The following is a 15,009-nucleotide window of genomic DNA, read 5'->3' on the forward strand; positions in this document are numbered from 1 at the left end:
ACAGAGTTAACCCCTTCCCAGCCAGTGTCATTAGTACAGTGACAGTATATTCTATTATCACTGATCCCTGTTATATTGTCAGTGGAGATGTTGCTGGTCACCACCATTACTAGTATAAAAAAAATTCCAGTGTATACAGTTTACCATAGTTTGTAGACGCTATAACGTTCACGCAAAGCAATCAATATACACTTATTGGGACTTTTTTTTTAAGACATGTAGAATACATTTTGGTCTAAATTTATGAAAAAAATATTTGTTTTTACATTTTTTGTTGGATGTTTTATATCAAAAAATAAAAATGTGGGTTTTTTTTCAACATTTTACTCCATTTTCATTTATATAATAAAAAAAAAACCTGGTGATCAAATAAAACTCACAGAAAGCTCTATTTGTGTGAATAAAATGTGATATTTGTTTGGGTACAGCGTTGCATGACTGCACAATTAACAGTTAAGTAGCGCAGTGCTAAATAGCAAAAAATGGCCTGGTCATGAAGGGGGTAAAACCGTCCAGAGCTCAATTGGTTTTAAATGTTCAGAGAAAAAAAACTGATTTAAATATGGACCTAAAAATATTAAACATATAAATAAAACAGATTATTATTATTATACAGTATTTATATAGCGCCAAAGGGTATGCTCAGCGCTGTACAGTAGCAAGGGGGACAGAACATGAGACAAGACAGTAACAATACACTACACGAGGGGTTCGAGGGCCCTGCTCTTTCGAGCTTACAATCTAGGAGGGGGGGGAAGGTGGTACAGGAGTGGATGGCTGTGGGGGATGGAGTGGTGGGAGGAGTGGAGGAGGTTGTTAGGTGAGGTCGGGTGTTAGGTGAGGTTGGGGTAGGCTTCCCTGAAGAGGAGGGTTTTCAGGGTGCACCTGAAGGTGAGGAGGGTAGGTGACAGTCTGATGGATTGGGGTAGGGAGTTCCAGAGGATGGGGGAAGTCCTGGAGAAGTCCTGCAATCGGGCGTGGAAGGAGGAGACCAGGGAGCTAGAGAGCAGGAGTTCCTGTGAGGAGCGGAGGGCACGGGTAGGGTAGTATCTGGGTATCAGGTCAGTTATGTAGTTCAGGGCGGCATTGTGAATGGCCTGGTAGGACAGAGTTAGCAGCTTGAATTTGATGCGTTGGGCAATCGGGAGCCAATGAAGGGATTGGCAGAGGGGGGAGGCAGATGTGGAGCGCTTGGTGAGGTGGATGAGTCTGGCCGCTGAGTTTAAAAATGAACATGTGTATAACTCCAGGACTTTGACCAGAGTGTAGTACTATAATTATTACTATTATTATTGTTTTTTTTAACCCACTTGATGAATTCAAATGGTATTATTTTTATAATTATACAACTTTATATAGCGCCAATAGTTTGCGCTTTGCAAAATGGAGGGAGACAGTAAAGTTACCATTCGATAAAAGAGGAATTAGTGGGCCCTATTAGAGCTTACAATCTAAAAGGAATTGTATGTTTTATTATCCAGATTTTCACATTTGGAAAAGTTTTTGCCCCCTTCCTGATTTCTTTTTTTTTTTTTGCATTTTTGTCACACTTAATTGATTCAGATCATCAAACAAATTTAAATATTACACAAAGATAATCCAAGTAAATACAAAATGCAGTTTTTAAATGATGATTTCATTTCTTAAGTCTGGAAAGGGTTACAGGAATCGAGTAAAAGCCATGGTGAGAGCCATTATCCACAAATGGAGAAAACTTGGAACTGTGGTGAACGTTCCCAGGAGTGGCTGGCCTACCAAGATTACTCCAAGAGCTCCAGGAGGTCATAAAAGAACCCAGGCCTCACTTGCCTTGGTTAAAGCGGAGTTCCACTCACTCTGTAAAAAAATAAAAGTCAGCAGCTACAAAAACTGTAGCTACTGACTTTTAAAAAAACAGCCACTCACCTGTCCCATGATCCCACGGTGCCCCCGCCGCAGCCCGTTTCACCGGCCGTCCTGTATTTCAGGCACCGGCATCTTCAGTGTGGGCCCCCGGCTGTGACAGCTTGTGGTTTCACAGCCAGGTGCCCACTGCACATGCGCGAGTAGAGCTGCGGTTCCTGAATGGCCCCATCGTCTTTTGGGACCTGTCACGTGTCCCATAAGACTACGGGGAGGGAGGGTAGGAGGAAAACTTCCGCATCTGATCACCTAGGCGATCATAGCGGAAGTGGGACCGGGTACCTGTCAATTTTGTATACCCATTCCCCCAAAGGTGCCAATCCTTAATGGGGAGCGGGGGACCAATCTTTAAAGCGGAACTTCCCCTTTTGGGTGGAACTCTGCTTTAAGGTCAGTGTTCAATAAGAAAGAGACTGGGCAAAAATGGCCTCCATGGGAGAGTTCCAAGGCGAAAGTCACTGCTGACCAAAAAGAACACAAAGGCTCGTCTCACATTGGCCAAAAAACATCTTGAATATCCCGAAGACTTTTGCGCAGATATTCTGTGGACTGGTGAGACAAAAGCTGAACTTTTTGGAAGGTGTGTGTCCTGTTAAATCAGGGGTAAAGCTAACGTAGAACCAGCAAACACAAATGCTCCTGCGCTTGGGGATGGACTCGATGCTACAACCACATTAAGAATGTCCTGGAACATGCACACCTTGCTGCCCTCAAATGGACCGGGGGAATCCAAATATACTGAATGGGGAAAGAACAAAAAGAGGGCGCACAGGCCTAGTGCATTACCATAAAAAATGTTTAATAAAAAATAAAGTAGGTGTTGTACTCACAAACGACAATATAGTCAAGGCACATCATAGAAGAACAGCTGGATCAACACCGCGCTGAGTAACAGTCCACAATAGGGAGTTTAGACATCCAAAAGGCTGACGCGTTTCGAGGACTTGCCTCTTCCTCAGAGCCACACGTCAGCCTTTTGGATGTCTAAACTCCCTATTGTGGACTGTTACTCAGCGCGGTGTTGATCCAGCTGTTCTTCTATGATGTGCCTTGACTATATTGTCGTTTGTGAGTACAACACCTACTTTATTTTTTATTAAACATTTTTTATGGTAATGCACTAGGCCTGTGCGCCCTCTTTTTGTTCTTTCCCCATTCAGTAAAGCTAACGTAGCATTTCATAAAAAGAACATCATACCAACAGTCAAACATAGTGGTGGTCAGGGGTGGACTGACAACTCATGGGGCCCCCCGGGCAATAGGGGATCATGGAGCCCCTACAGTATGTCCTTGCCCACACTCAAGTAAAGCCTATAAAAAAGTACCAGGGGCATTTCATGGGGCCCCCTACTGACCCCGGGCCTTCGGGCAGTGCCCGAGACCTTGAATGGTCAGTCCGCCCCTGGTGGTGGTAGTGTGATGGTCTGGGGATGCTTTTCAGCTTCAGGACCTGAACGACTTGCCATAATTGATGGAACCATTAATTCTGCGCGCTACCAGAAAATCCTGAAGAAGAATGTCCGGCCATCAGTTTGTGACATCAAGCTCAAGTGCACTTGACTTATGCAGCAGGACAATGATCTGAAACACACCAGTAAGTCCACCTTTGTTGAGGCTGCAATGTGAACCCAACTGAAGCAGTGTTCATCTATTCATCTGACAACAAAAACTCTACATTCATTTGCCACCTCTGCTGTACAGTCCGTGGCCTGTGAAAGGACGTGACATATGACTAGTGCGATCCTTGTACTCGCAGGCTAAAGGTTTCCACCGTTATCATATAACTAAGGAGTGGTGCACTGCTGCACCTCATTCCTGAGCACTCAAATGCCATGTCATTCAGGTAACACAGTTACAGGGACTTTTTCAATACACCGAGAACAAAAATTAGAGGTTGGCCAAAAAGAAGAACTCTGATAAGGTAAAAAAAAGTTGGGTGCTTCCAAAGCAGCCATTTAAATATCATACTGAAACCGCCAGTTCAAACACAATGAACTAAAATACTATGGGCTCAAAGGTTTCCAATTACCTGTTAATGCCCGATTGGGCCATTCATTTTTATATTTAATCCAGTCAGGCCAGAAGTGTTGCCATTTTTTAATAGGTATTGTTAACCCCTTTATGACAGCAATATGCGTATATGTGTTGGCAGAACAGGTGGGCCTTAATGCCAGCTGCCTGGGCACCCTGGTTGAGAAAGGCTGAGCTACAGTGCCATGTGGCTTTAAACTTCTTGACAATTGTGTGCACAGTGGACACAGGAACATTAAGATCTCTGGAGATGGACTTGTAACCTTGAGATTGTCCATGCTTTTCCTCAATTTACAGTGAAGGAAAAAGGTATTTGATCCCCTGCTGATTTTGAATGTTTGCCCACTCACAAAGAAATGATCAGTCTAAAAATCGAATGGTAGGTGTACTGTAACACTGAGACAGAATAGCAACAAAACATTCAAAAGAAATGCATGTCTAACAAATGATGCACTGATTTGCATGTTCATGGGGGAAATAGGTATTTGATCCCCAATCATTCAGATTTCTGGCTACCAGGTGTCTTTCATACAGGTAACAAGCTGAGATTAGAAGCAGTCTCTTAAAGGGAGTGCTGCTAATCTCATTTTGTTACCTATATAAAATACACCTGTCCACAGGAGCAATCAAACAATCAGATTCCAAACTCTTCACCATGGCAAAGACCAAAGACCACTTTGGGAGTGGGTAACATTCAAAATCAGCAAGGGATCAAATACTTATTTCCTTCACTGTATATATGTGTTGCTGTCTTGTTTTGAGGCACACCACATCGGTACTGCCAGAACTGTGACCAAGCTGTCACCAGGCTCATGGTCAACTAGGGAGGATCAGGATCTGGTTGGACGGGCTCCCAATGAAGTCAGCAATGTGAAGCCAATCACAGCGCCATGTGTTTGGGAGTTTCTCCTACCAGCCGGAGGCATCACTCTCCTGGTGAGGTCATGGGGTTAAAATGATCTGCGCTGGCTGCCCCCTGGAGATTTGAGTGGCTGCCAAAAACAGCGGTCCTGCACAGCGCTCCACTCAACAACGTTCATGCCTAAATGAGCTTCATTATTGATTGTTGCGCTGTGCATGGGGTGTGTATGACTGCTGGAGACCCAGGATTGCTGCACTATATGTGAGAGCATAGATCTGGATCTCCAGCATGCTGCAAGTATAGGGTTTTTTTTTTTAATTAGCAAAAGCTGAAATACTAGTTTGTTAAAAATAATAAAAATTACAGACAAAGCCTTTACTGTTTATGTAGCCTGACTTCATCCCGGTAATAAATATGGAAGGTGCAATTGGGCTTCCACCACAATAAAAACCTCTCCATTGTTTATTTTGAAATCCTAATACACATCTGAATATAGACTGTTTCGTTAAAGAGGGTGACTGAGTCCATTTTAGCTTTTCATATTCTAAAGCCCTGATGACGTTTGGGGCTCCCGAAATGTGTTGGTTGTTTTATGTTGCTACAAAAGGAAATAAAGAGGAGCTCTACCTAAAAGGGTAAATTCCACTTTAAAGACTCGTCCCCCACTCGCCGTTAAGTATTGGCACCTTTGGGGAGCGGCGGGGGAACAGGTACCTGAAATTCACAGGTACCCACTCCCACCACCGTTGCGATCGCCTAGACGATCGGAAGCGGAAGTTGTCCTCTCCCTCCATGTAGTCTTCTGAGACAAGTGACAGGTCCCAGAAGACTACGGAACCATTTAGGAAGTGCAGCGCTAGTCTTGCATGTGCAGTGGGCACCCGGCTGTGAAGCCGCAAGCTGTCACAGCTTGGTTCCCACATTGAAGATGCTGGCGTCGGGAACACCGATCAGCCCGTGAAACGGGTTGCAGGGATGACACCGTGGGTTCGAGGGACAGGTGAGTCAGGGGCTACAGTTTTTGTAGCTGTTGACTTTTATTTTTTCTTACAGTGTGACTGGAACTTCGCTTTCAGTTTTTTGGACCCTTGTCTGTTGGCTTTGCGCTCCTGATGTATACCATATGCTTCGAGTCACTCCCTTGTGGTACCTATTGGAGGGGATCATTGTTCTATGTGAGCAGCTTTGCTAGAGCCAGTAAACTCATTGAAGCAGTGTATCTCATTAAACACATAAGAAAAAAATACATGAAGTCCCAGAACCACTTGGAAAAGTTCCTTTGAAGAAAGTATGTAGGCACCTCAGGGGGTACAGAAGAGAAAGGAGATATATTGCTGGGAAAAAAATGAGCAGGGGGGTTACATTGGTGGAACAGATAAGCAGGGGGTCACAGTAGTGGGGCAGATGAGAAAGGAGGTACATTGGTGGGACAGATGACCAGGGGGTTACAGTGGTGTGGCAGAAGAGCAGGGGGGTACAGAGGTGTGGCAGAAGAGCAGGGCGGGTACAGTGGTGGGGCAGATGAGAAAAGAGGTACATTGGTAGGACAGATGAGCAGGGGGTTACAGTGGTGGGACAGATGAGCAGGGGTTACAGTGGTGGGACAGAAGAGCAGGGGGGTACAGAGGTGTGACAAATGAGCAGGGGGGTACAGAGGTGTGACAGATGAGCAGGGGGTTACAGTGGTGGGACAGATGAGCAGGGGGTTACAGTGGTGGGACAGATGAGCAGGGGTTACAGTGGTGGGGCAGAAGAGCAGGGGGGTACAGTGGTGGGGCAGATGAGAAAAGAGGTACATTGGTGGGACAGATGAGCAGGGGGTTACAGTGGTGGGAAGAGCAGGGGGTGTACAGAGATGGGTCAGAAGAGAGGGGGGGTTACAGTGGTGTGGCAGAAAAGCAGGGGGTACATGGTGATGTGCAGAGGGGGTACAGTGGTGGGGCAGATGTACAGGGGGGTACAGTGGTGGGGCAGATGAGAAAGGAGGTAGACTGGTGGGACAGATGAGCAGGGGGTTACAGGGTGGGGCAGAAGAGCAGGGGGGGTACAGTGGGGGAGCAGATGTGCAGACAGGGTAAAGTTGGGGAGCAGATGTGCAGGGGGGTACAGTGATCTGAGGTGTGAAAGTGCATGAATTGGGGCTGATCTGAGGACTAGAGGTGCATGAATTGGGGCTGATCTGAGGACTAGAGGTGCAGGAATTGGGGCTGATCTGAGGACTATAGAAATTCTGAAGGACCCTCTGCACACTGGTATATACCCTAGCATTGTGTCCACAGTAGCACTTGCGTAGGCAGGGCAGAGTAGGACTGACCATAGAGGGATTACTTTGACGCAGTTGGCCAGCTTAAGCATGTATTGCAATATGTGTGAACCAAATATCCCTATTTATTGCATAGTTTGCTTGAAAGGGTATATACCAGTGTGCAGAGGGTCCTCAGAATTTCTAGAGTTAATGTGGTTACACCCCTTTAGCACCTGATGGATAAATGCATGCACTAGCTGTATGGATTTGAGCACAGGGATCTCTTGTTTGTTGATCTGAGGACTAGAGGTGCAGGAATTGGGGCTGATCTGAGGACTAGAGGTGCAGGAACTGGGGCTGATCTGGAGTTGCAGGATTTGGGACTGATCTGAGGCGTGACAGTGCAGGATGTTAGTTTCTCATTATTACTCAAGTAATTTACAGCATTTGCTTTCTAAAAGTTCCTTTTTGTGATTGAGAGTGTGAAGTTGACTTTTTTTTTTTAATAAAACCAGCACACTCAGTTTCTTTGGAAACATATTTAGGCACAGTGTGCTCGAAAGGTTGCCTATCACTGCCCTAGATTATAAGCTCCTGGAGGACATAGACTGATGTGAATATACAATACATATGTAAAGCGCTGCATACATTGTTTGCATTATATAAGTACTGTAACGTTAATAAATATGTATGCTACCATTGCTGACCTTATTCTTTACGTGAAGAGTCTTAATGCATTCCACTCCTGGAGAAAATGCCATTCCAGGTCTCCTCTTTTCCTCCATTTGATCTCAGCTGAAGGTAAGGGACACTACAGATTGGCCGATCAACCCCTTCGGTAGAGGTCATCTGACCAGAATTCTCTCAACGAAGACCAAGTACAGTCATGGCCAAAAATACTGGCACCCCTGTATTTGTCAGATAATGCACCACTTCACCCAGAAAACTGTTGCAATTACAAATGTTTCGGCATTCTCATGTTTATTTCTTTTGTTGGTATTGGTATGACACAAACAAGTGGAGAAACAAAAAGCCAAATCTGACACATTCCACCCAAAACCCCAAAATGGACTGGACAAAATTATTGGCCCCTTCTCAAAATTGTAAAAAATAATTGCATTCAAAGTTTGCGATGCTCCTATAATTTGTAATTAAACTCCCCTGTATCAATGACCAGGTGCTGCCAATATAGCAATCAAACCAGCAACCAGTTAAAATGGTGAAAAATGGACTCAACGGGGTTTATTTACTAAAGCTGGAGAGTCCAAAATCAGACTCCCTTCTGCATAGAAACCAATCAGCTTCTAACCTCAGCTTGTTCAATGAAGCTTTGGCCATGAAACCTGGAAGCTGATTGGTTTCTATGCAGAAGTGAGTCTGATTGTGCACTCTCCAGCTTTAGTAAACAAACCCCAACCTGTCTCTGTGTGCCACATGGAGCATGGAGGAGAAAAAGAGCAGCAAAGAATTGTCTGAGGATTTAAGAACAAAAATTGAGGAAAAGCATGGACAATCTCAAGGTTACAAGTCCATCTCCAGAGATCTTAATGTTCCTGTGTCCACTGTGCGCACAATTGTCAAGAAGTTTACAGCCCCATGGCACTGTAGCTCAGCCTCTCTCAACCAGGGTGCCCAGGCACCCTGGGGTGCCTTGGCAAAATGGCCAAAACTTGTATACAAGCCAGTGGGTGGAACAAGCCTACTCTTTAGTTACACAGCCACAAGTTTTCATAGTGAACCATTACGGTCTTCTAGCCGCCAGCATCCTGACAGCCAATAACATCATCAGTTGATAAGGAGGATGTCAGCTGCCTGCACAGCATCCTAGTTTGATCATCCCCTGCCTCTCTCCGTCAAGGCTGGGGTCACATTAGCTCATTGTTGGAGAAAAACTGAGGGAGAAGAGAAACATTGAAATAGTCAGTACCAGTGTGCAGAAGTGTATTTACTTTGAAAGAATAAATCCCTTCTAATGTTGGGTGTCCTACATGTGTGGATGTTGCTACGTTATATAAAACTATTAGAATAGTTTTCCACATTTTAGAATGGGGTGCCTCGGGACTATCCATAATTTTAAAGGGTGCCCCAAGGCTGTTCATAATTTTACAGGGTGCCTCAAGCCTGTTCATAATTTTAAGGGTTCCTCGGGACTGTCCATAATTTTAAAGGGTGCCTCGGGACTGTCCATAATTTTAAAGGGTTCCTCGGGACTGTCCATAATTTTAACGGGTGCCCTAAGACTGTCCATAATTTTAAAGGGTGCCTCAAGACTGTCCATAATTTTAAAGGGTGCCTCAGGACTGTTCATAATTTTAAAGGGTGCCTCGGGACTGTCCATAATTTTAAAGGGTGCCTCGGGACTGTCCATAATTTTAAAGGGTTCCTCGGGACTGTCCATAATTTTAACGGGTGCCCTAAGACTGTCCATAATTTTAAAGGGTGCCCTCAAGACTGTCCATAATTTTAAAGGGTGCCTCAAGACTGTCCATAATTTTAAAGGGTGCCTCGGGACTGTTCATAATTTTAAAGGGTGCCTCGGGACTGTCCATAATTTTAAAGGGTGCCTCGGGACTGTCCATAATTTTAAAGGGTTCCTCGGGACTGTCCATAATTTAAAGGGTTCCTCGGGACTGTCCATAATTTAAAGGGTTCCTCGGGACTGTCCATAATTTAAAGGGTTCCTCGGGACTGTCCATAATTTAAAGGGTTCCTCAGGACTGTCCATAATTTTAAAGGGTGCCCCAAGACTGTCCATAATTTTAAAGGGTGCCTTGACTGCAAAAAGGTTGAGAAACACTGCTATAGCTAATCTCCCTGGACGTGAACGAAAGAGAAAAATTGATCAAAGATTGCAACAAAGGATTGTTGGAATGGTGGAAAAAGAACCTCGATCAACTTCCAAATTCAAGCTGACCTTGAAGGGTACAACTGTGTCAGCTCTCACTATACCTCACCATCTAAATGAAAAGGACCGCTATGGTAGGAGACCCAGGAGGATTTTGAATTTGAGGGTATTTAAAGTGGTTATTTAAAATATACTATAAGTTACCTTCAATTTAACAAACAGCCATAAAGTACTTTATTCACATTGAAATTCAGCCACCGTCGCCTACGCCCCCCCTGTACTGGAACAGTCAAGAGGCCTTCCTATGTGGAGCATATGCTGGGAGAAGGAGCTGCCCGAACAAACTGAAGCCTTTTGTTTACTGTATGTCGTACCACATGACGTATGGGAGCAGATGGATCTGATGTGGACACACCGCCCCAGCATTGCAATATCATGCTTCAAGGCTACAGCAACCTTCATACAACTTAAAAAGGTTTACAAGGCAGACGGCAGGAAAAGGGTGTTCGTGTAACCTGAGAAAGAGCCAGCTGCAGAAGGCCTTTGAAGTGGAGGCACACTTGATACAAAAAGCAAATACGTTCAAAGAGATCCGATAGAAAAGCTTTGATACTCCTATGAAGCTTTCGATTTGAGAGGGGGGAGAGGCAAAAGTGCACCTGTCTAGTGCACACAGAAGTGGAAGCTATTTGAAATGCTAACTCAACATATGCATAGTGGTGACATTTGTCTTTATTAGCTGAATGGCATAGCTAAGCCCTCATCATACATAGGACTCCGAGTTATGGGCTATAAATTGTAATAAGCATTTCAGCCTCACTCAAACCATTGACAGACTAAATCATTAATCGAAAAATGGAGTAACCTACAACCTGCCGAGCAGTGCGAGTGCAATGTACAGACTCTTCCCCTATCCCCAGGTCTGTACTGACTTACCATTATGGGGCAAGAATGAAGGTCTACAAACTTTCAAAACAAAGGGCCAGTTTACTAGCCTTTAAACTTTGGGGGGGGGGGGGGGGGGGGAAGGGCAGATTGAGGCAGTTTTTTTTTCTAGTTTATTGCCCAATGTACAGTAGGTAATCATGACACATCTAGTGGGGGGGGGGGTGGAGTCAGACTGTGGCCAGTGTGAGTAGAAAATGCCAAAAGCTAGGTGGTCACTGGGAGTAAAGAAAAAAATGCATCATTGGTGTCCATGGAAGGAACAGTGCTCCATCATTGGTGTAAAGCGTGAGCATTAGTTCCCTATCTTTGGAGTCAGTGGTTGGAATAGTACCCCACCATTGGAGTCAGTGGCAGAATTGGTACCCTATCTCTGGTGTCAGTGGAAGGAATAGTACCCTCATTGTGTCAGTGGGAGGTATAGTGCCCCATCTCTGGTGTTAGTGGAAGGAATAATACCAGATTGCTGGTGTCAGTGGAATACTACTCCATCCTTAGTATGATTATGGTTGAACTGGATGGATTCTGTCTTTTTTCAGCCAGAGTAACTATGTAATTGGAATTAGTTTCCCATCTCTGGTGTCTGTAGAAGGAATAGTACCCCATTGTTGGGTGTCAGTGGGAGGAACAGTGCTCCATCTTCGGTGTCAGTGGGAGTAATAGTGCCCCATCATTGGTGTTAGCAGAAGGAATAATACACCATTGTTGATGTCAGTGGGATGAATAGGACTGCATAGTTTGTGTCAGTAGAAGAAATAGTTCCCCATCTCTGGTGTTAGTGGAAGGAACAATACCCCATTGCTGGTGTCAGTAGAATACTGCTCCATCCCTAGTATCAATAGGAGAATTAGTTTCCCATCTCTGGTGTCAGTAGAAGAAAAAGTACCCCATTGTTGGTGTCAGTGGGAGGAGAAGTGCTCCTTTGGTGTCAGTGGAAGGAATAGTGCCTCATATTAATGGAAGGAATAGTGTCCCAAGGGCCAGATAAAAGCAAGCTAAGGGCCACATTTGACCCACAGGCCGCAGTTTGGAAAGCTCTGGCCTAGAGGAAGTAATCAATGAAACTGAGTATGGTGACATCACAGCACTTGTATTACATTGAGATCTACAGACTCTTCTGTTGAGGTGTCATTTGGGACTTGTAGCCTTCCATTCATAGATCCACATGAATAGATCTGTTAAAGGACAGGGCAGCTGTGAGGTTACAGCCACAGACAGCAAATCTGAAGTCAAAAGAATAAGAGTCAAGTAAGGTGGGGGGGGGGGGGGGGTGGTTTGTGGAAAAGGACCATGCTTTACATTATACCCTAAATATGGTCAAAATGCTGGACTTAGGAGATTTTCGACTAAAGACACTTTTGCTAAAACCTTTCTTCATGCTCATCAATCACAATATTGCTCTTCCTATGTACACCACACATCCAAGCTCATTTTTGGCATGCCATCCAAAAGGTCAAACAGGAACATTGCAGAACCCAAAAGAGGTGGCAGGGGTGGACAAAGTGGGAACTGAAATTGGACCCGTCGTCGCTGCAGGAGGCCATACTGGGAAGTATGTCAGAATATGCAAGTATTATGCATGTTCAAGTGCAAAAGTGCATACTTACAGAGCTCAACTTTGCCCAGCAGACTGGGCGATGATGCTTATTATTCTAAATGCAAACACACTTGGACTAGACAGTTATCAAAATGAGAATACTAGTTGGCCAAAGCAGGATACCGACTGACTTTTTCCCCTTAGGTAGACTAAAGGCAGCCCACTGTTCTAAGTCAATGTTCAAACACAGAAGACTTTGCCAAGAATTACATTTTTATTTCCAGTAAGAGGTGGGCTCTATGGCCTGAGGGTACACTGATGTTTGCTATAAAGAAATGGCTGGCAAGGACCAAGAATATTTTCCCCCCATTTCATGTCACAAACTGAAAAAAAATAAATATTCCCTGAGAGGTATACTGTGTGTTTTGTATTAATATCTTGTGACTCACGAGGAGCAGGTCTGTCCAAACTAAGCGCTCCAGAGAATATTTACTGTGTAAACATTCAACATTTCTATGTTTAGTAAGCACTGGCAGTCCACACCTTGTCTTTCAGTGAACAAGGCCTATGAAGAGTTTACAAGCGAAGTAGGGCCAATTTGAAAAAGTATTCTGGATGATCTACCTTCATATTCAACAAGTATGCTATACACTAGAGCAGGGATCTCCAAACTTTCATAATAAAAAGGACTAAATTACAGATCTTCAGCCTTTGGGGAGGGCAACTGCAGCCATTGTGAGTAGACAATGCTCTAGAGTCAATGGGAGTAAACTGGTATCCCTGGTATTTGTGGGAGGAACAGTTACCCCATTTTTGGTATCAGGGGAACAAATAGTTCTCCATTATAGGTATCAGTGGGAGGAATAGCTACCCCTTTTGGTATCAGTGGACAGGATAGTGCCCCATTCTTGGTATTGGTGGGAGGAATAGTTACCCCTTTTGGTATCAGGGGACAGGATAGTGTCCCATTCTTGGTATTGGTGGGAGGAATAGTTACCCCTTTTGGAATCAGGGGACAGGATAGTGCCCCATTCTCGGTATCAGTGGGAAGAATAGTTAGCCCTTTTTGGTATCAGGGGATAGGATAGTGCCCCATTCTCAGTATTAGTGGGAGGAATAGTTACCCCTTTTGGTATCAGGGGGACAGGATAGTGCCCCATTCTTGGTATCAGTGGGAAGAATAGTTAGCCCTTTTTGGTATCAGAGGATGGAATAGTGGAGTCTATTTGTATGGGCTACACTTGTATGTGCAGGGGAGATTATATTGGATTTTGTTGGAGACTGAATAGTGCCCTAACCTCGCAGGAATTATGCCCCACCATTGGTGGCACTTGGGAGGAATAGTGCCTCAAGGGCTGTATAAAAGGCAAGAAAAGAAGCCAAATCCTGCCCCCCGGATGCAGTTTGGGGACCACTAGTCAAGTGCACCCTGTGCCCTACCTTTGATAGTCAGTTAACTTTAATTCACTGAATATCTAAAAGCCCCAAACATACCAGGCCTTAGATAAAATGATATGAATAATGTATGTGGACACCACTCTGAATGATTGAGTTCAGGGATTTCTCATAAAGGAAGCTGTTAATGCAATAATACAAAGCCTTATAGGATTGTGCATTTCCAACCTTGCAGCAATGGTTGGAAGAAGACCCTTTTCTGTTCCATGACTGTGCTCTTGTACACAAAGCCAGCTCCATAGTGACACGGTTTGAGGAGTTTGGTTTAAAGGAAATTGAATGGCCTGCACAGACTGCTGACCTTAACCCTACCAACAACATTGAGATAAAAACAGAAACACCAGATGCAAGCCAGGTTTTCTTGTTTGTCGTCAGTACCTTTCGGCTGAATGGACACTATAAAACACAGAAAACTCCAAAGGCTTATGGAAAATCTTCGCAGAAGGCAGTTATAGCTGCAAAAGGGGAGATCAACTCATGGTTTCACATTGGGCATAAAAGCTTATGTTTGCTGGTTAGGCACTCACAAGTGTTTGTCCATCGTACAAGACCCAAAACAAAATATAAAAGGGTCAGGTAATGGTTGAGTCACATTTTTTGCTTCTCTAGATGCTCTCGGTCATAGTTCCTAGGACCGCTCTTAGCCATGTTGGGGGTGTTACCACTACTACGGTTACACCTTCCATAATATAGAAGACATGAGTGCCAAAAGCAAAATTCTCTTACAATGGCCATTGCAGAACTGGCAAAGCAAATTTTAAGATTTCTCCAGCCACATTCTTGAAATAAAAGGAAACAGTGGTGGTTGAACTCTGAAGACTGAAATATTACTCTTCCTTTACACCATGTGCACAATCTTGGGTGATGGAAAGGCAACAAAAAAAATATGTGGCTTCTTGAAAAGGCCATGTGCTCACCTGGGTGCCATGCTTGGTGCAGGACCAAAGGCTTTGACAGTGCCAAGACACTAAAACATCACTCTATCATGCCATGTGTACAATCTTGAAGGAAACTGGGTTACTGAAAAATATGTGGCTTATTGAAAAGGGCATAGGTTCACCAGGCCTGCATCTCATCCAATCAAAGACTTGGACAGTGCTGGGTGGGAGATGTATGGCTATACACCAACTTTCAGCAAGCTTTATTTACAAATACATCACTCCTAAGCTCCATCGGGATTCAGCAGT

This window comes from Staurois parvus, unplaced genomic scaffold (genome assembly GCF_062004578.1).
Source record: "Staurois parvus isolate SC_StPar_1 unplaced genomic scaffold, SC_StPar_1.0 ptg000213l, whole genome shotgun sequence".
Classification (NCBI taxonomy): Eukaryota; Metazoa; Chordata; class Amphibia; order Anura; family Ranidae; genus Staurois; species Staurois parvus.